At 37.7% G+C, this 23,695-nt stretch overlaps 1 protein-coding gene across 1 annotated transcript in view; it reads right to left on the bottom strand.

Moving 5' to 3' along the window:
- Positions 1 to 23,695, bottom strand: part of CPED1 (cadherin like and PC-esterase domain containing 1) — a 131,418-nt gene that overhangs the window by 19,959 nt on the left and 87,764 nt on the right. The gene's annotated exons all lie outside the window — the stretch shown is intronic.

The following is a 23,695-nucleotide window of genomic DNA, read 5'->3' as shown; positions in this document are numbered from 1 at the left end:
ATCTAAAACAAAAGATCTACAACTATATATTGCAAATCATAAAACATGTACTGTAATTTCAACTACTTATCATATAAATCTTGGATTTTGGGATAATTGCTTTAGACATGCAAGCATCTTAACATTTTATTTTGAATTAAATATGGGTAGATGAAAGTTTGGAGAGAATACAAATGTTGTCTCAGATATATCAACAGACTTGGATTGCTCTGAAGTTGTTTTCTCACACAAAGCTACAGGTCCCATTAGCTCTTGTGGTCATGTGAAGGTAGAAAATACATAGGGAATGTAGGGTAAATTTAATGAAAAGCATGCTTGACTCATTAGTCAATAGCAACAGGAATCCTCTTTTGTTCATTTTGGTAGTCTGCTTTACTTCAAACAGATACAAATCAGAGCTTTTCAGCTTTTTCATGTGATTAATATCATAAGACTGAAACCTGATATCAGTGCAATGGCCATGTATAAAAACTAACATGAAAACAATATTAAGTCATACATTTGTCTTATTTCGGAAATTAAGACTCATAAATCTAATAATTAAATATATCAATAGCTTCTAGTAAGGAGATTACTCAAAACTAGGCATCAGGAGATTTTTTATAGTTAAACATAGTTAAACATGGTTATGCCATATTGGTTATATCATACCTTTATTTTTAAAACATATTTGCAATTGCGGGTCACAGGGGGTAAAGCATCAATGCTATCATATTATCCTTAAGTATCTTTGATGTAAAATGTATGCATTCATTTGTACCCAAAATATTAACAGTCTTTCTTTCACACACTATTAATTGAATAGGCATGGATCATGGAAAATATACTGCTGTTGTTATTAACAGCAAAATTAATAGGATTGTATTTCCAGAAATCTACAATAAAAATTCATATCCAACATAACTCCTCTAAGTTTAGAGTGGTTTAACAGAATTAGAACTTCATAATAAAACTAAATAAGACATAATATATATATCCAAAAATCAATTACAATTAGAATGATGTATTACAAACTGTCATTGGGAGTTGGATAGTATAAAAATTTAATAAATAAAAATAAACAAGCCTATTGCTTTATATTATAAATAAGGATGACAAACCTGATTTCATAAACTATCTATTAATCTTTTCTTTCTGACAACCCTAATAGTAACTGAACAGAGTGTAAATAAATGTCACTATTCATCCTACTTGAATTTAATGATAATAATAATACTGTTCAATAATCTTAACTGGGTTTCAAAGTTGTAATATTGTACAGCAGGCAGAAAATACAACCTTCTTGCAATCTGAGATGGGACAGTCCAGGCTCTCACATATGAACAGACTGAGTTAAGAGCACAAAATAAGCAGATTCTAATTAAAATTGATTCCTGTTGTCCAAAACAAACAGCTTGAGCCATTTATTTCTTCCTTTACTTTTAATTTAAGCAACAGGGGAACATAAGTGACTCAACACACTAGATGGAAAAATAATTATCACCATGAAACAAAATTGCTTAGTTCAAAACTGCACAAAATTTCATTAATAAACTTTGCAGATCAGGAAAAAAATCATTAGGCTATTCCTAATGAAAAAGAAATGATGGGAAACACAAGTTCTTGGACTGGCATCTACAACCATACAAAAATGGATGAAAAACACTGGATTCTGGAATCATATAAAAATTGGGTGTTTGATCTAACTGCGACTGTGTCTTTTTGCACATTGGCACATGTTAGACTCAGTGGAATCCAAAATGCATCAATTAATTTCCAATATTTGTGGGATGTATTAGATTTATGCTTCAAAAACCTGTTGTTCATTCACTAAAATAATACATACTGTTTTGATGCCCAACACAAATTTATTATTGTATACACTAAAAATAGATGGACAAAAAAGTGACATTATGTATATTATACATCCCCTGTTGAACAACCTTCTACAACAGTGGTTCTCAACCTTCCTAATGCCGCGACCCTTTAATACAGTTCCTCATGTTGTGGTGACCCCCAACAAGGCATGGTCCACTGGAGGAGCCTCACTGTTCCTCTCAGGCCATGTGGGGGGGGGGCTTATGGAGTTAAGACTGAATGCGTTTCAGCATAGATGGCCACCACAAAATTGTACATTGGCTCCCGACTGGCCTGGGCCAGGGCCAAGGCAGAGGGGACCATTCCCTCACTGTTTCCAGGATGGCTTCACGGGCCACATGAAACCACTTCACGGGCTGCATCCGGCCCCAGGGCCTTGTGTTTGACATGTCTGTCCTAGATTCTTTTGTTACCTGCCTCCCATTTCAACTTCTCTCCAAACTTTCCAAAAGGAGAGCTCTCCTCAACTATTTTATTTGGGGAAGAAGGGGGGGGTGTAGGTTTGTGCTAGCCCACCTTAACAATATTTGGAAATCTATTTCTACTTTATATGTGAAAGCCTCTTCACTGCAGTTGGATATTGAACTTACTGCCATTGCTTATTCATCCATTCCATGTTTGTCATATTCAATTATTCCTATCCCCTGCAAGTGAGTAATTACTCAAAAACCATTTCAGTTACCTCACTCCCAGACACAAATCATGACTGGATTTGCCTCTCTCCTCTGGATTCTATTTCTCTCACAGGGCTGTTAATGTGGGAATAAAATTAGGGGAGACCCCACCCCAACTCTGTTGCCTTGAGAGAAAAAGTGAGATATCTACAAAGTTTACCTGGACATTTTTCTTATTTCTATTTTCCTTATCCATACCTTTTCATAGCTTCTTATGCATATATCCCCTCTCCCATGAAACATAAAGCAGGTAGATATGAGAAAAAAGTTATTTTTCATACCATGCTAAATTGCCTTTCCTCTTATCCCAACTTTAGGGAAAGAAAACATGGGCAAATCTCATGCAGTATCTGTTAGAATTTTAAAACTGAAGCATGCAGATGAAATCTTAGCAAGAGTCATTCACATTATCATTACACCTCATACTGGGTACATCTGCTGAAGATGACCATGCTTAACATATTCACAAGAATATTCTTGTTATCAAAATTTGATATTCCTGTTTGTTAATTTTGCTATTTTTATATTACTGTAGCTTTAAGGAAAAAAAGCAGATGAAGGTTCTTTGTCCTTCATGTTTGACCAGCTACTCTTGGCAATCCAAGTATAATTGTCACTTGCTGCCCTATTCTCTTTGTTGTCTCTTTCTGATAAAATCATTGGCCATGGGTGCCTAAACTACTACCAGGAAGAAGGAGGGAAAGTTTCTTATCACTCTTCTTTTGTGAATCTTCTTTTCAAAATGGGTAATAGGTCATCCCAGAGCCATAGCAGGTACTAAATTTGCTTGCTACAGGATCCAGATTAGGCTTGCAACAACTTCAAACCTGGGAATTGGAACTACATTAAGGTCTTCAAAGAAAAAAAAGACACCCTCCAGCCAAGGCAGAAAGTGTATCAGGATAAAAAGAGAGTTGCCTATGCATTCCAGTTCTCCAAATTCCGAATTTTAAAATAAAGCATTATTACTTTTTGCCCAATCTGCAAATTTCCTCTACACATTTGGGAGAAACCTCCATGAAACCTGGAGGACTTTGTTTTCAGTAAAGGATAGAAATTGCTGTAATTCCGAACACTGAGCCCTTCCTCCTTCTCTCCCAACCCCCATCACTCACACAGTCTCCAGGCCAGAGGTTCTCCCAAGCATGCAGGTGCAAAACAGCTTTTTTAGGGAAGGGAGGAAAAAGGTGCACATGCCTAGAAGGTGAGACTCTGTCGCCGGCACCGGGCAAATGGCTCTCTCTCTCTCTCTCTCTCTCTCTCTCTTTCTCTTCTTTTAGCCTCGAAGAAGCTAGAGTAGGGAGCTGCAAGCTAATCCAAGGAGGTGAAAGCCGTCTTTATTTAGGAAAGGGGAATGGAGCTAGAGCCAAATGTGTCTCGGTTCCTAAGACTATCGGAAATATGTGTTTTCCGATAGTCTTAGGCGACCCCTGTGAAAAGGTCGTTCGACCTCCAAAGGGGTCACGACCCACAGGTTGAGAACTGCTGTTCTACAAGATGGAGAGATAGACTACAAAATGTGGAAGAGCCTAGCGAAAGACCAAGTGAAATATAAATATCTATTGTAGTTGATGCTTCAGACATCAATGCTATCTGCATGAATTGAGCAGCATATAAATACATGTAGCTGGAACGTGCTACATTCCACCAGCTGCTGCTTAAACTGTAAGTTTTGGGAGAATCCACCAGGAAAGTAGCAAGGCCCTGATTGGATCTCCATTATATTTATAGGGTATTATACTCTATTTAAACCCCATTCCAACTCTGATCGGGTTGCTGGAACGTGCTACATTCCACCAGCTGCTGCTTAAACTGTAAGTTTTGGGAGAATCCACCAGGAAAGTAGCAAGGCCCTGATTGGATCTCCATTATATTTATAGGGTATTATACTCTATTTAAACCCCATTCCAACTCTGATCGGGTTGCTGGAACGTGCTACATTCCACCAGCTGCTGCTTAAACTGTAAGTTTTGGGAGAATCCACCAGGAAAGTAGCAAGGCCCTGATTGGATCTCCATTATATTTATAGGGTATTATACTCTATTTAAACCCCATTCCAACTCTGATCGGGTTGCTGGAACGTGCTACATTCCACCAGCTGCTGCTTAAACTGTAAGTTTTGGGAGAATCCACCAGGAAAGTAGCAAGGCCCTGATTGGATCTCCATTATATTTATAGGGTATTATACTCTATTTAAACCCCATTCCAACTCTGATCGGGTTGCTGGAACGTGCTACATTCCACCAGCTGCTGCTTAAACTGTAAGTTTTGGGAGAATCCACCAGGAAAGTAGCAAGGCCCTGATTGGATCTCCATTATATTTATAGGGTATTATACTCTATTTAAACCCCATTCCAACTCTGATCGGGTTGCTGGAACGTGCTACATTCCACCAGCTGCTGCTTAAACTGTAAGTTTTGGGAGAATCCACCAGGAAAGTAGCGGCCCGCGCGCCTAACGGCGCGCGAATTATATAACTATATAACTAAAAATCACAAACAGTAGCAGTACATTCAGGGCAAGTGTGTCTGACATCCCCTGTATCTAAGATGTCCGGCTTAGTTCAGTGCAACACCTGCTTTGCAGCCGTCCTTCGCAGTACCCTTTTCAAACTTGGAAACTGTCCTATCTGTAAACAAATCACTAGCCTACAAGGACAGATCATTTACCTAGGGTCTGTAATCCGTGCTCTTCGGGCAGAAATTAGGTGTCCAGTTCAGCCCCTCTACTCTAGTAAGCCTCCCTGCTATCAGCCCCCTTTACCACAAAGATCCTGCAGGAAAAGGGCAGTGTGGACAACCGTGGGATCTGGCAGGGTGAGAGCTGTGAACCATAAACACAAAGCTTTCGCTGTGTCCCTGCACAACAGCTACAGTGCTCTTGCTGACCTTAATAGGGACATTAAGGAGACTGGTAAAGGTATTTGTGAAGATAACTCAAATAAGCAGGGGATTGTGGTCCGAGATGAAGAACTAGATTTTGATAGGGAGAAGTGTGAATCAGGTATTGCACATCAGTCATGCAAGAATAGAAAGGCTCCCAAAAAGAGAAGCTACCTTCTGGTAGGTGATTCAATTATAAGGGATGTAAATTTAGGAAAGGACACAGAGGCTTTGAAAGAGGTCAGGTGTCTTCCAGGTGCTACTGCCAGTAGGGACAAGAAGCGTATTTCTAAAATAATCAAGAATGGCAGCAAGGACTGTGATGTGGAGGCTATTGTACACCTTGGCACTAATGATCTGTCCCAAAAAGATGTACTCTCTGTGCAGAATGATTTCCAGAGCTTGGGGAAGGAACTTAGCAGAATAGGCTGTAGGCTTACTTTCTCAGAGGTTTTACCAGTGTATAAGGAGCAAAACGGAAAAGGCCAGCGCATAGCACAATTCAATATGTGGCTAAAGGAGTGGTGTAAAGGGGAAGGCTTTGGATATATTAGTCACGATGTCAGTAGCTGGTCCAATCAAAAGATGTACAAAAGAGATGGTTTGCATCCATCAAAAAAAGGGACTGAGTTACTCGGCTATAAATTCACAGATTTTCTGGAGGGAAATTTAAACTAAACAGCGGGGACAGGGAGTTAATTGATACGGAACAACCCTGTCCCCGGCAATTTAAAAACTATAGGGCTATCAGTCCATGTAGCACAGATGTGTGTGTGGACAAGAATACCAACCTTGCTACCAATCAAAATGAAGCCTCTAATAGCGAGTGCCATATAAAGTGCACTAACAAAATAGGTGGTAAGACAATAGGGGAACTCAGGCACCACACAGGTTATGTAGAAAGGAAACACAGGGCCACCCACAAAGGACTCAAATGTTTATACACCAATGCACAAAGTATGAACAGCAAACAGGGTGAACTAGAAATTCAGGTTAATGAGGGCAGATACGATATTGTTGCCATTACGGAAACATGGTGGGATGAAACTCACACATGGAACACACAGCTAGAGGGATTTAAATTATTTAAAAGAAACAGACCAAATAAAAGAGGAGGTGGAGTTGCTCTCTATATAAGAAATAACTACATCTTCACAGAAATAGAGTACAACAATGATAAAAACTGTCTTGAATGCATTTGGGTCAATATAAAAGGGGGGGGGAATGACATTGCCATAGGTGTATACTACAGACCACCCAACCAAACAGAGGAAATAGATGAACTTTTTGCTAGTCAGCTAACTAAGGTATGTAGGAAGCACATCACAATAGTAATGGGGGACTTTAACTACCCTGACATCAACTGGGAGACAAACTCCGCACCAAGTGGAAGATCAAACAGGTTCCTGGCAAACCTAGCAGACAACTTTGTCTCCCAAAAAGTAGAGAATGGAACTAGGGGATTAGCCATTTTGGATCTAATTCTCACTAACAGAGATGAAATGATAGACGGTGTTGGAGCCATAGGAACCCTGGGAGGAAGTGATCATGCAATATTAGAATTCAACATTATAGAAGCACAACCAATAGAACACAGTCAAACTAGAGTCTTGGACTTCAAGAGAGCTAATTTCAATAAACTTAGAGAGGGCTTGGGAAGGATTCCATGGATGAGAATCCTCAAGGGGAAAACAACTCAAGAAGCTTGGGAAATTTTGAAAAATGAGATAATAAAAGCACAGTCTAGCACAATACCAACAAAGAGGAAAAATAACAGCTCTCAAAAGAAACCAGCATGGCTGCATAAAGAACTCTCTGACAAATTGAAAGATAAAAAGGACAAGTATAGAAAGTGGAAAGAGGGGAACATAACTAAGTCAGAATATCAGCAAATAGCCCGAGCCTGCAAAGATGAAGTGAAGAAAGCCAAGGCTCAAAATGAACTGAGGCTTGCGACCAAAGTCAAAAATAACAAAAAAAGCTTCTTTCAACATGTAAAAAACAAGAAAAAAGTGAAGGAAATGATTGGTCCATTAGTGGGTGGAAGTGGCAAGAAGGTGACAAGCAACAGGGAGAAAGCAGAACTATTTAACTCATTTTTTGCATCTGTCTTTACACAAAGGGAAAAAACAGACCAACCTATCAAAAATAGTGCCACAAAAAACAAAACAGAAACACAAGTTAAGATAGGCAAGAAAATCGTTAGTGAGCACCTGTCCAGCCTAGATGAGTTCAAATCGCCAGGACCAGACGGATTACACCCCAGAGTTCTCAAGGAACTGGCAGATGTGATATCGGAGCCACTGAACTATATTTTTCAAAGATCCTGGAACACAGGGGAACTACCAGAGGACTGGAAAAGAGCTGATGTAGTTCCCATCCTCAAAAAAGGAAAAAAAATGGATCCAGGAAATTACAGACCTATCAGCCTGACCTCAATACCTGGGAAGATCCTGGAAAAGATAATCAAACAACGAATCAACGAACACCTAGAGGCAAACAAAGTCATTACTAAAAGCCAACATGGGTTTGTCAAAAATAGATCATGCCAGACAAATCTTATTGCATTCTTTGACCAAGTGACAAAATTAGTGGATCAGAGGAATGCTGTGGACATAATTTACTTGGACTTCAGTAAGGCATTTGATAAAGTAGATCACAACCTACTACTTGACAAGATAGAAAAATGTGGGGTAGACAGAACCACCACCAGATGGATCCGTAGCTGGCTGACCGGCCGTACTCAGCGAGTGGTCCTCAATGGAACTGCATCTATATGGAGGGAAGTGTGTAGTGGGGTGCCCCAGGGCTCTGTTCTGGGCCCAGTACTCTTCAACATCTTCATCAACGATTTGGATGAAGGGATAGATGGGGAACTCATCAAATTTGCAGACGACACCAAGCTGGCAGGAATAGCCAACACTCCAGAAGACAGGCTTCAGATACAGAAGGATCTGGACAGACTTGAACACTGGGCACTAACTAACAAAATGAAATTCAATGGTGAAAAAAGCAAGGTTCTACATTTAGGCAAGAAAAACCAAATGCACAAGTACAGCATAGGTGGCACCATGCTCAATAGTAGTAACTGTGAGAGGGACCTCGGAGTCCTAGTAGACAATCACTTAAATATGAGCCAGCAGTGTGCTGCAGCTGCCAAAAAGGCCAACACAGTGCTAGGCTGCATTAACAGAGGGATAGAATCAAGATCACGTGAAGTATTAATACCACTCTTCAATGCCTTGGTAAGGCCACACTTGGAATACTGCATCCAGTTTTGGTCACCACGATGTAAAAAAGATGTTGAGACTCTAGAAAGAGTACAGAGAAGAGCAACAAAGATGATTAGGGGACTGGAGGCTAAAACATATAAGGAACGGTTGCTAGAATTGGGTATGTCTAGTTTAACGAAGAGAAGGACAAGGGGGGACATGATAGCAGTATTCCAATATCTCAGGGGCTGCCATAAAGAAGAGGGAATTAAGCTATTTTCCAAAGCACCTGAAGGCAGGACAAGAAGCAACGGGTGGAAACTAATCAAGGAGAGAAGCAACCTAGAACTAAGGAGAAACTTCCTGACAGTGAGAACAATTAATCAGTGGAACAGCTTGCCTCCAGAAGCAGTAAATGCTCCAACACTGGAAGTTTTTAAGAAGAGACTGGACAGCCATTTGTCCGAAATGGTGTAGGGTTTCCTGCCCGAGCAGGGGGTTGGACTAGATGACCTCCAAGGTCCCTTCCAACTTTACTACTATTACTATTACATAACTAATAACAAGTAAAAAAACAAGTGATAAAGTGAAATTAGAAATGCAAACAAACTAAAGAGGTATCTCTGCAAAACCAAATTATTTCAAATTATGCTAGGAAAACAGAAGTAGACATTAATATAAAAGCCAGGAACATTTTAGATTTATTTCATATATAATACCTGCAGTGAAATTATTTCTCCTGTGGATGAAACAAAAATAATTTGCTGAGTTTGGTTACAACTTCAGTAAAATTAATGTAATTTATCATATATAAATGCAAAATCAAATGCTTGATTCTGACATATAATTCATCTATGGTTTGCTTACTTTCTATTATTTCCAGAATTAAATAACACAAAATATAGCAAAAATGAATTTGAGTTTAGCATGCTCTCTTTCCTGTTTCATCCCACATCTGAATGAACCCTTGCTTCATCCATAAATTATACATTCTTCTTCAACTATAATGCACCCACAATTGACCAAAGATCATGAGTCTTGTAGTAACTTTTTGGAATAATAAATTTTATTAAAATTTATGTTGCTGTGAACTTCAGCTGACTTCGTCAGATGCATCATCAGATTAAATACTTTATTTTAATAACTTTTCTTGGTTGGTGCTACCAGAGTCCAGATGTTCTGCCACCAGAGACTCTTCTCCTCCACAACTTACAACTAAGATATTCTCAATTTCCAGTTTAATAATCTGCATAATATCTTTTGCACAGGGAATTGTCCTTAGCTCATGGATAGACAATGTATAGCCTCCAGACAGTATCCATTGTAATTTCTTAATAATTTTCTTTTAAGTTGCTGGAGATCTGACTGCTAAAATATGGAGATAAACCACCAAAAATCAAAAACATAATTTGAGTTTTTCAAATAAAAGCAAAGAAATAAAGGCATATAAGTTCTCAGATCAGCTGAACAATCTAAAAAAATAATTTTTGAAGTCCTGTCTGTTATTTTGCATGTCTCTCTAATCCTTTTAATCTATTCTCCCATGCCTTGCATTGATTACTATGCTCACATTAATGGCTGTAACTATTCACTTCACAGCCACTTAAATCCTAATACTCTCTGATGTTTAGCCAAGGGTGCAACTTGATCCAGAGACTTATTGGAGTTCCTTACACATCCAAGGAATTCTCTATTGCCAAGACATCAGGGCTAATAGAACAGCTGACTGTCACAAACTTTTTTACATCACATTCTTTAGGATTTACCTATCATTCCATCATATCCTTCTCTGCCACTAGAATCTGTTTTGAATTGAAAGGATCTTTCTTTGCCTTTCGGTTGTGCCATGAATTATTCTTTTTCCATTTTTTTGCTTTTAAAATAATAATAAAAATAAACAAAACAGTATAATTATGATAGAAGTACATACGTTGTCCAAGAGAAAAAACACACATACAAAGTACTTTTTAAAAAATAGAAAAGGTACAAAAAATAAAAAACAGAGTATTATATATCATTGTAGCAATAAATAGTTGCAATTTATATATTACTAAAACTTTCATTGTTAGGCTCCTTATATGGGCAAAATGGTACATCATAGGACAATCATTTTTGAGCTAAGGTACCTCAAATGGGCTAATTTACAAAATGTGTACAAATATCACAACCCATGACTCCCGAGGGAATGAAATATAAGAAAGTTGTGGCTTATTAAAATATTTGTAATCAGCTGATCTACCAAAAGTTCCAGAGGAGACTAAAAATGTGTTAAACAAAGAGATAACACCTTTGGAACTATTTGAGGCAATCAAGAAACAAAAAAATAATAAAGCCCCAGGTCCGGATGGTTTACCAACAGAAATATATAAAATAATACAAGAATCTCTAAGTCCAGTGTTAATAGACCTATTTAATGAGGTTCTGAAGAATGCAAAGATTCCGATCTCATTGGAAGAAGCAACAATCACTTTGATCCCCAAGGATAACTCATTAAAAATTACAGACCCATTTCATTATTAAATTGGGACTATAAAATTTTCATGGCCATAATGGCTAAATGTCTTGAAAGATTCTTAGTAAAATTCATACATACAGATCAAAATGGTTTTCTATCTAAAAGATATATAAGAAACAATGTTAGGATTATATTGGATGTATTGGAAAATTACAAAGTCCACAATGAAAAACAAATGGGACTAATCTTTCTTGACGCACAAAAGGCATTCGAAAATGTGAAATGGGACTTTATGTTTAATCAATTGGAATACATGGACTTTGGGGAGAATTTCATAAACATGTTCAAAGTGATTTATTCCAAACAGGTAGCTAAAGTGATAATTAATGGAGAAACTACCAAAAACTTCCAAATCCAAAAAGGCACAAGGCAAGGTTGCCCGCTATCTCCACTACTGTTTATACTATCCCTATCTATTTATACTAAATAGAATAATTCGGAAGGATGAGTATATTAAAGGTTTAGAGATTAAGAGAGAAATTTTTAAATTGCAAGCTTTTGCTGACGATCTTGTTTTCATACTCAAAGAACCTTTACAATCAGGGACAAGGCTAATGGAAATACTGGGTGAATACGGTGAAATGGCAGGCCTAAAGATAAATAAGGAAAAAACCAAAATACTTGTGAAAAATATGATTAGATCACAGAAAAACGAATTAGCTGATAAATTAGGTATTCAGATCACAAAGAAAATAAGATACTTAGGGATACATCTAACAGCTAGGTGTGTAACAATTAAAAGAGACAATTATGACAAATTAATGGACCAGATTAAAACAGACTTGGACACCTGGACAAATCTCCAGCTTTCTTTCATGGGTAGAATTGCCGTAATTAAAATGAACATATTACCAAAAATATTATTCCTATTTCAATGTATACCAATTAGATTAGAAAAGGAATTCTTTCAAAATTTCAACCAAACCATACTTAAATTCATTTGGCAAGGGAAAAAAACAAGGATTAAATTAAAACTATTACAGGATGCTAAGCATTGGTTTCAGTATCGACCTGCATATTTGACAAGAAGTGTGGGAAAGAAATAGGAAACTCATCTTAGCTACTTCATATAAGGAAAATCTTTACAAGATGTTTTATAGATGGCATTTCCCAGCCGTAAGGCTAGCCAAAATGGGTTCAAACATCTTACCCCTATGCTGGAAATGTAAAACAGCAATAGGATCATATTACCATATGTGGTGGGAATGCCCAAAGACTTATGAGTATTGGAACAAGACACAAAACTGGTTGAGGGATATATTAACACTGGACTTAAGAGTTAAAATCTGAACTCTTCTTGTTGGGAATAACGACAGAAAAATACAACAAGGGAACAATCTACCTGCTGCTACACATCCTGACTGCAGCTAGGCTTGCTTTTGCGCAAAAATGGAAGAGCAAGGAAATTCCCACAGAGGAAGAGTTAATACATAAAATATTAGCATGGGCGGAAATGGACAGGCTCACAATGATATTAAAAGACAAATGTGGATCAGTTTATTATGAAACCTGGGATAAATTTTACCGCTGGAGGAATTCGAAGAGGACGGTTGGGATTAAAGATGAATGTTAAGATAGAAATATATGTTATTTTAGAATAAGTATTGTATAAAAAACTTAGATGTATATGTAGAGATGAAGAATTGATTGTAAAAAGTGGAATAATCTGATAAGAATGTATATACCAGAATGTCACGTTAAATCCAATGTTTGTTTTTTTAACTGTATTATAAATAAAATTTGTAAAAAAACAGAAAGTTGTGGCTGTTTCAGTGCTATTCGCTGTTACTTTGTTGCTGCTGCTTCTGCTGCTGCAGTCATGTGATCTTCATTTTTAACATTCTGTGACATTTTCCCAGCCAGTCTTGCAAGCTCTTCTTCCCTTCCAAACCAAGCAGCAACCACTTATCTGCTTATTGGGGGAAGAAGGATGACTTCATGGAGCACAAATTGTCTAATTCTATATATTCTTATTTAATGCAACTATTACTCAGGTATGTGTATATTTCTAATACCCGTATATACTGTAACTATGTGTTTAACCTACTGTAATTTACATAAATGAGTCCCATATTTTATTACACTTGTCCATACTAAGTCTACATCTATAGATGAATTCATATCTTTAGCCTCTCCTTGCTATGACTTAGGGACTTAAGTTGCCTTTTAAATGGGATTCAAATACATGCTTTCATTCTGCCCAAACCCCCCCAAAATAGTATTTTTAATAATAAAAAAAAACAACTTCAATCATTTGCCCTGGAATCATCATGTTATATTGATATTTGGTAATAGAAAACAAACAAACAAACAAACATGAATCCAGCAATGAAAATATTTTTTTAATGTGCCTCAATATATTTAAGCATATTTGTTTCCCTGTATTAGTGGAATAGCTAGAGCTACTTAGATCAGTTCCAACTTCTGATTTCTTAGGAATCAGCATGAGGTTTATTCTAAATATATTTCAAGAAAGGTTTATAGCAGACTGTGTCCCATATGACATTTCCTTATCTTCTTGTTTCCAATCCATGCACTCCCTAGTAGGGAATTACTGATGACATAGAACTTATATTTTGTTTGTGTAAAGCATCAGTTTCAGACTTACTTTTGAAAGCAACCACCAGCCAAATATTTGAAAGCTACCACCAGGGATAAATACATATTCAAACATATATGCCAATGATATCCCAAAGAACAATGCAGCTTATTAATCACAGAATCATCCTCTTGATTGATCCCATCTTTAATATATACAGTACCTGCTAAGATTTATAGTCCCTGTTCGACTTATACTTACCTCAATAAATGGTTAGAGTGTCTATGGAGATTCTCAATCATCCAGGTCATGATTGTCCCAGAGGTGCTTTTCAAAAGGCAACTGGACTTTCTAGGTTTATTTTTTTGTCCTTGAAGACATTTCACTTCTCAACCAAAAAGCTTCTTCAGTTCTGGCTGAATGGGGAATTGATGGATTTATATTCCTCAGTAGTCATCTGGTCATTAGCTCTCTGAAGGCCAGTTGTTAGCTCTATGAGAGTCATTGAGACCACCTGGGGGTTTATCTGTATCCTCAGGGTCATCTGAATCAGAGTGCAAATGGGTGTGGAACCTTCTTGGGACTGCTGAGTGACCTTCAGAGTGCTGATGACCAGTTGATGGCCAGAATATAAATCCTTCCATTCCCCACCATTCAGCCAGAACTGAAGAAGTTTCTTGGATGAGAAATGACTTCAAGGAGAAAAAAAGAAAACCCAAAAAGTCCAGTTACTTTTTGAAAAGCATTTTCGGGATGAACGGTTAGGATATATACAGATAAACATATGCATAAAGGTACCAACAAATCAAATGAAATCAAATGAAGCCAACATAACTAGTGCAGAAAACATTTGCATAGAGCAGAAGTTCCCAAGCTTTTGGGCACCAGGGACTGGTGCGGTGGAGAGAGGTTTTTTCTCAGACTGGAGGGTGCGTGGTTTTGTGTGCTGCCTGCATCTCACGGATGGGGCTTTGCTTGTTTGTGCGGCCCAGTTGCTGGCATGCCGTGGCCTGGTACTGGTCCACGGACCGGGGGTTGGGGACCCCTGACATAGAGGACTTGAGTAAGATTTGAGCAAGAGCAATTGCAACAAAAAGAAGGCATATTCTGACTGGTTTTCAAATGCTTTTAATATATATTTGGAAGAAAAGATATACCATGGTTGTTCATATGCCCATAAAACAGTGCATAACCTGATCACTCAAGGACAGATTCAGCTGTCAGAACCTTGTATATAGCTTTCAGCTATTATACAAAATTTACCTGCTAAGTTTCAGTTTTTATAATGTATTTATTTTATAGGCCATTTGAATCAGAACCAACTCTCAACAACATACAATCCCCATACAAGTTGCAATTAAAAGAGAACAAACGATAATATGTAATCATCTTGCAAATCAATAAAATATTACATAGCAGATCTAGAAATAAAACTTAATTAGCAAAACACAATTTACAATATCCGATAGTTCAAAGGAGAAACAAATATGAACTCTCCTACTCTCATAGGAACAAATTATTCAGATTAGGGATTGTTTTAATAGTCTCTAACAGTATCCTTAAATGCTAAAAAGGAAAGATAAGTACCACATCTGTGACAATAAACTCCCCAAAGCACCTTTTTGCTTTCAGGTCCAAATTGCTGCTAACATTTTCCAAAACAATGTTGTTAAATTTTTCCCCCAAAATGTTTAATTTCCAAAAACCACTTGAAGAGGGTTAATAGGGAAAAATCCTGAAGTTTTCATTAGTACATTTTCAATTCGATGAATAAGATTTTGTATGTTTGTGTATGTATAAAAGCAGAATTGCAATGAAACTTCATAGATGAAGTGGAAAAGTAATGCATTTCATTACGAAGTGGTCAGGGACATTTATTAATGTATTATCCTTCATGGTCCATTTCTCTTTCATTTTTTCATTGTACATTTTTCTCTTTATGCTACCTTTCTAGTTTCATGCAAATCAATTAAACCTGTATTTAGCCCTGGGCTTTTTTTAGGTTGGGAAAATATGGCAGGGAGCGAAACTATAAAGCAATGGACAGATATAACACAAAGCAGCAATATCAACAGAATTCACCCTTCCTTCTACAACAATAAAGCTCAAAACCGTCATTAAAATTAATTCTCAGTCAAGTTGAGTTAGAAAAATAAAACCTTTCACAGAGGAAAAAAAACTTTTGATAAATACAAGATAAAATTTAACAATGCACTAGGTCAGTGATGGCGAACCTTTTAGAGACCGAGTGCCCAAAACCCGCCCCTGCCCCTCCACCCCCGCTCTTCCTCCCACCCTACCCTGCCCACCCACAGGGCCACCCACCGCCTCCATGGCCCACTGCAGATCGCCCAGGTGGCCCAGCAACACCATGGTGGCTACGCCCTCCACCCACACCATCATCTGCGCACAATGGGGTGCAAGGACGGAGTCTTGTCCCCACTGCCTGGCTGCCATGTTCTTGGCTGTGCTGCTTTGCATAGGCCATGCCCGGGGGTGACTCTCTTCCAGGGGGCTGCTGGTGAGGAGGGGGCCGTGGGTGGAGGTGGGGCTGGGGCAATGGTGTGTGTGCCCACAGAGAGGGCTCTGAGTGCCGCCTCTGGCACGCGTGCCATAGGTTCGCCACCACTGCACTAGGTGTCACTGAGGCAGGTATAAGTAAAAATAAGAAACCCACAACAAAGTGAAGTAGTATATTGGTAACAAGACTAAAATAAGAGCCAGAGTATACAAAACAGGAGAATGTTCGCCCACTATTATTCCTATTGAAGAGAATGAAATAAGACATTTCTTGAGATCATTTCTGTAAATCTGCATGGTTAAGTTCCCAGCTGATTGTGCCTAATACTACTACTTCTACATAACTATTTCATTTAGCCCGCCCATTCTTGCTGTACGTGTTTATCCTGTTCTTTGGAATAAGTAATTGTTCCTTCAAAGACCATAAGCATCACAAATTTGCCAATCTCAGGGTTACTGAATGATGAAAAAATTAGTCTAATCATATGTTTGAAGACTACTGCACCACATGACTTACATTCAGAACCATTTTGGCATAAATACACCTTTGTGGCCTCTGGGTTAATGTTATGGTTGGCACAGTTTTTGAGCCAAACTGATAAAATTCTATCTTCCAACCTTAATTTCCCTTGCCTCCTGTTTTAAATAAAATAGGGAAAAGATGCAAAGCATGGCTTTTGGATTTCAACAGCAGCTCTGCCATGGTTCATGATATCATGAAGAAAGAGGCTGAGAGTGGAGAAGTTAGCAATATTCTGAAATACTAACAAACTGAGCCTCTATAGCAGGGGTCTTCAAACTCGGCCCTTTTATGAGTCATGGACTTCAACTCCCAGAATTCCTCAGCCAGGCATGCTGTCTGAGGAATTCTGGGAGTTGAATTCCATGACTCATAAAAGGGCCGAGTTTGAAGACCCCTACTCTATAGGGAAGCATTGGGGAAATGTGCCCTAGTTTGACCCAATCCACTTTAAACTTGATTTTTATATTGCCATATATCCACTGTGACAAAAGTTGGTAGTTTATAAAAATGCAAGATATATGGTGAAATCTGCCAAATTAGATTCAGAAATCGGCAAGATGCTGCATTTAAAATGTATAAGATGCCCCACCTTTTTGTTATTTTTTTAAAAAGCTAAGGATGCTATTGTAATGCTAGACTCTTAAAAATAGATCATGTGACCATGCAACATTCATTCCATGCACACATGTACCACCTCCAAGGACAGCAATAGCAAGATTTGTCTGGCTAGTATTTATCTAAACACTAATTTGGGTAGCGTAAGATTTAGAGTGAAATTCTTTTAAATTCTCATGTAAAACAACATATTTAAGAGATGGTGAATCATAGTGGTGGAATGCTGTTTGTAATTAACATTCCAACTTTGGTGGCTTCTACTGTGTGGCAAAGCAAGAGGTTGCCAATTTTCTCAAATATTTTCTCTGTTGATGCAATGAAGAAACTATAAGCTATACATGCATCATTATTGAACCTTTGATATATGTGTGCTTTATTTGCACAAACATGCACATATTTCAGTGCATATATATTTTAAACACTGAATTTATGGCACAAGGGTATAATGGGAAAGAGAAAAATTGGATGAAAGGATTATAAAATAGCTTTCTCTGTCAGCTCCCTTCATTTCTAATCAGACTCTGGGAGACCTCGGCTTAAGTATTTTACAGTAGAAGTTACTGTAATTACAGAATAGAGTATCTAACAGCTCAAATGCTACTCAGAGAAATCAAAACATTTATTTCAGCCTGGATCCTGTAGCTTGCACCCCCTCCCATTCCCAGTACATTGCACCCCCCACCCCCAGTACAGAAAAAAGAGTGGAAATAAATGCTAGAATAAAGATACTCTCCATTAATAGCAGGTCAAAACTTACATTCTCCCCAAAACCTTATTGAATGGCCAAATTTTACAATCCTGTAAACATGCAGCAGGGAGGACCAGCTGTCCACAAAAAGAGACCACCAATCAGAAGACCCAATTGCAGGTACCTTGCAGATACCTTGGCAAGGGGACTCTCAGCAGACCTTAAAAGGATGGGATAATATATATTAAAAGCATACAAATGAGTGATAAATATATTGGCAAATGAAAAATAAGTTGTAGGGGCAACTATTAAAAGAAAAGTTATTTTTAATGCAATTTATTCACTACTACATGCTATAATTATATTTTTGTGCAAAATTTGATTTATCTTACCTACAGAATATCCCATAACACCCGACTTCCCAAAGGATTAGTAGAAAATTTATGGTCATTGTAAAACAAATATTACTATGATAATAATTGTCCATGAATGACAAAACCGAGGCACTGTCAAAATATTTTAAGACTCAGGTCTTCTCTACCTTATAACTATGTTGCTGGTGAGTCTCTCAATTTTATGATAGTTACTTGCCATCGTTGTTGAATACAATTTCTGTATTACAAAGTTTATGATATCTAAAGTAATAAATGAAAGCATTATTGTTGTCTTGATCCAGGTGGCATGCTAGTAGTATTTCCATTTTATTTCTATTTCATCTTAAAGCATTCCCTGCTGTTATACAGCATTGTGAACATAAGCCACCTTCTTATAGTCCTTCAAATTCATTTGAAATATTCTCTCTGCTGAATGAAAAATCTCCAGTAGATTTGTCAGCCTGGTGGAAACAAATCTTCCGCTCCTAAAGACACTTCATTAAATCCCTGTTTATTTCAGTTGAATTGCAAAGGGAAATATTTAGGATTTGTTTTTATTATTATTATTGGTAAGAAAAGCCCAAATAAATCATATGACTGAGTTCAGAATAATTCTTTCCATTTTTCTCTCATACTGAATGTGGTTTATAATGTCGTTCAAATATTATTCATATTATTTAGCACCAAGGAAGAACATGCTTGTCTTGACTTTCAGCATTTTTCCAAACAAAGGAATTTGAGGGGGAGGATTGGATTACTTCTTCCCCACTTGCAGTGGTCCAGATTTAGAGAAAGCTCTACACACATGGAAAACAATCTTGAAGTGATGCTACATATAATGGTTTTCACATATAGTGCACTTGGTGCTTTAGATTACCAGCTTTTAAATAGTAAAATCTTTTTCTATCTTCATTCCAATGATTTGCTAGTAGGAAGTTTTCTATTATTCTACTGTCATATCTTTCTCTCCCTCCTCCCCATTTTTTTCTATTCTCTTATTTCCTGACCCTGATCTAATCTTGCTATTGTTCCTATTAGCAAGTTTAAGCAAGCAAACTTCAAACAGCCAAGGAATGGGTTACAAGCTTTAATGGGCACACAGATAATCATCTAAATTACACTTCTAGAATTGATGGACCAGACAGGCTTAGAGAGTAACTATACTAGTTTTCACTCTTAATCAAAATGCATTGTGTATCTCAGGAAATATCAGCCTTGCCCCTCTGTCTGAAAGGCTGGGCAATACTGATTAACAAAAGCAGCTGCATTAGCTTTCATCTCTCCTGAATTTTGCTCAAGTGACATGAAAGGCAAATGTGACCCTAGCTCAAACGCCAAACGCTCATCACTGGGATATTATCCATCCTTGGCTTGCAGATGACTCTACTCAGCAAAACAGTTGTTGCCAATTTTCACGATCTGTTAACACTTAGGAACTTCATATGGTGACATATCCTCTTTCACCTTTATTGGGTGTATTGTCAAGGGGGAAGTGGAAAGAGCGACTTCATATTGTCTGCGGAGTTCAAGAGTGATGGCTTGGGAGAAGCTCAAAAGGTTTCAGTGAATGCATGCTCCAATTAACAGATAGGGCTTCATTTCAGGAGAGAAGGGACAAGCCATGCTGGGCTGGATTAATGAAATTAATACTTGTACAAATGATCAAATGTCACTTTTCCTTGCAAATGCAAAGCTTCTTAGAAGTCTTAAAAATACATACATAATATTGCACATAATAAGCCCAAATATCTAGGCTTATATTTTAGGTGAACCTCACCAAACATTTCACCAAAAGTTCAGAGAGATGTCTTTAACTGATACTTTGCAAACAATGGTTTATCAATGGTAATGGTAATCAATTTTCCCCAAATATCACTTAGTTTTAACATTATGGAAAAGATCATACCTGTCAGTGTTCTTTAATGCTGTAAATAACGTGATGTTTTGGCTTAAGTAAAGAGGGAGTGACACAGAAAAATTTTATAATTTGATAATTCTCAGGGATCTACTTATCTTCTTCATAGATGATCTCATGCCATTAATTACTGAAAATATGGATCTAACAACTGACCAGATAGGATGATTCCTTTAACAATGAAATATGGGCAGTGAAATCAATGCTCAAATTACAGAAGAGAAGAGAATTATCTTTTATTATATCGCTTAGATCTTGATAGAAGTCTCAAGGGGACTATGTTTGGGCTAAAATGGAGAAGACACAATTTGTGAATCTAATCTTCTTATACTTCATCCTCTAATTTAAGTACTGGTAGAAATGTTCTCCCTTTCTCCATGGGACGCTTAGAAACCGAGCAATTTGCTCCATCTTCAAGTACCCCATTTGCAAGCAGATGAAGCTTCTTTGGAGTGCTCCATTTTCAAGTGCTCTATAGATGCCCAAACACTTTTTACCCAGATGGAGAAATGACGAAGACTGGAAGCTTCGTCTGCTTGCAAATGGGGCGCTTGGAGACAGAGCAAATTGCTTGGTTTCTAAGTGCCCCATTTGCAAGCAGATGAAGTTTCCAGTCTCCCTCTGGGTGAACAGTGTTTGGGCACTTATAGGGTGCTTGACGTAGCTCCCCCTGTCCCCGCCTCATGGTGGCAGTATGGTGCGATGGGCCAGGTGGCCTCCTGCCGCAAGCGGTTGTGAGTGGTCACAGAGGTTGGCCAGCAGCCACATGGGCTTCTACTGGACGGGGCTGTTAGTGCTGCCGCTGTGAGGCGAGGCAGGTGTTGGGAAAAAAATAAGACATCCCCTGAAAATAAGACCTACTGCCTCTTTTGGAGGCAAAAGAAATATAAGATCGGGTCTTATTTTGGGGGAAAGATGGTAATTTAGTCATGTTGTCAAAGAATGAAATAAGATTGGTTTGGCATGATCTGTTTTTAACTAGTTATAACTTTATTTGTTTCTAGATGTTCACAGATCTGTTTTTTTTTCCGCCAGTATCTTCCCAGGTATTGATGTTAGGCTTATTGGTCTGGAGATTCCTGGGTCTGTTTTGTTCCCTTTTTTTCAATCCTCTCATAGTTCCTCAGTGCTCCAAGATTTTTTAAAGATATGATACAATAGCTCTGAGATAACATCTGCCAGTTCCTTCTGAAATCTTGGATGTAATCCATCAGGTCCTGGTGATTTATATTCATCAAGGTCAGACAGGTGTTCTCTTATCATTTTCTTGCTTAATTTAATTTTTATTTCTAGTCTGTCTTTTATAGCTATGTTTTTGGTGGGTTGGACTATAGCTTCTTTTTGTGTGAAGACTGATGCAAAGAATGAGTTAAGCAGCTCTGCTTTCTGTCTACTGCTTGTTACTTCCTTGCCATTTTTTCTCTTTCGTGGACCAACTGTTTCCTTGACTTTTTTCTTGTTATTTATATGTTCAAAGAAACTTTTTTTTAATTATCTTTGACTTTTGTTGCAAGTCTTTGTTTATTCTGAGCCTTTGCTTTCCTGACTTCATCTCTGCAGATTTGGGCTATCTGCCTTAGTTGTGTTATTAGTTATTTGATTCTACAGACATTGAACTTAAGTTATAATTGCATCTTTTCTTTCTTATTGAGGATAGAAGGCGTGTTTTAAATACAATCAAACTAATATCAATCAAACATAAATCCATAGCCTCTTCATTACCAGGAAAAGTATTCTATGCTATAATACAAATAATGGAAATTTCAGCTGCTTAAGATGCCATTATGTCTCAAACCTTTATCCTCAATAATTTGCTTTTAATGATGATATTACAGAAGAAATGAAATAACAATGTTTTGTACTTTTAGGAGTTGCACAGCTTTGGGACTCTACATTACTTTTCTGAGTAGCCTTGAACTTAATCCAGGGTTACTCAAACACATGAGACTTATTGGCAGCCTGGAAACTACCCAGCTTTTTTCTTTGTATTGTAACCTTCATCATGATATCAGCTTGCACTGAAACTTGATTATCCTAACAGGATTAGACATGAAAGAAAAGAGTCTCAGGATTGGACTTTCAACTGAAACCCCACTGCGAGAAAGACCACACCACTGTCTTTGACCTTTTCTTTCCAATGCACATGTCCAGTTGTGCCTAATCAAGTGTCTAAAGAAGATCTCAGGCTGTTTGCTCTATTTTTCCTTTAGCTCCTAGAACAGGTGTCTAGTTATTAAAAAGAAAAAAAAAACATGGAAATTTCTGCTCTCTGGCATAGGCAAACTCAACCAGCAATACTAATGTACTTCAGGACAAAAAAAAAAAAATACTATCACCACAAAAAGTCAGTCTATGCAGATTTTTTAAAAAAGAAAATACAGACTGCCTTTGCAAACTCCTATTTGAAATAAAGCAAAATAAAACCCACCTTTGATTATGTTACAGATTGGTTAGATGGTCTTTGAAAGGATATGCTCTCATTTGCATTAGCATAAAATACAGGCTAGGGAGCTAGTAAAGGTGAGTCCAAAGGCTGAGTCTCACCCTGTTTATTTTTCTTTTAATTTCCCCACCTACCCTTCAACTAGAAAGCTCGTATCACACATATTTTACAAAATTCTTCTTTTTCAAAGCAGTTTACAATGTGACATGGAAGCTGAACTTTGAAGGAATGAAACCCCCAAATTCCATTTGGCACATGGACATAGTGGCACAGTTAAAGTTATTTGACTGATGTTCAAAAGCAAGCCCATCTCCTTAAGTCATGGGAATGGGATGCGCTTGGGACAACCACAGCACTGAATAAAGAACCGTGTGAAGACAAACAGGAAGGCAATTGAAAACAAGGGTTCATAAACGTCAACTAGCAGTTAAACGGCATGACCAAAAATCCCTGATCTCAAACCACATTGATGATAAACAACACCAATTCGACTGGGAAGGAACAAAAATTATTGGGCATGCCAACACCTGCCACACACGTAAGGCCTAGTATTCCACCAAAGGAGCAATTAACAAGCATATTGATCTAGATCCAGCATTTGAATATGTAAGAAACCAGACCATTTAAAATGCTAATCAACAAGAGAACCAATCAGCTGCTCACAATTCAAATATAGCTCCAAACAAACAACCAATCATATGACCAACTGACCACACTGGCACACAAGACATTTATAAGCTAAGGAGAATAGGACAAGAAAATCCTGCTGCTGATGTTACCTAGTTTGGTAATAAAACATTTAGAAATTATATTGAAACAAGCTTGGAGAACAACTACAGCCAAAATCTAAAACCCGAGCTACAAGTATTTTCTATTATTTCAACCCTGTGAACAATATGGAATGGATTGCTTAGAGCTGCCATAAGCAATAAAGTCTG

This window comes from Crotalus tigris, unplaced genomic scaffold (assembly GCF_016545835.1).
Source record: "Crotalus tigris isolate CLP2741 ecotype Arizona unplaced genomic scaffold, ASM1654583v1 scf7180000017883.2314494, whole genome shotgun sequence".
Lineage (NCBI taxonomy): Eukaryota > Metazoa > Chordata > Lepidosauria > Squamata > Viperidae > Crotalus > Crotalus tigris.
Note: the sequence above shows the minus strand (reverse complement) of the source record. Positions and strands in the feature narration are given on the sequence as shown.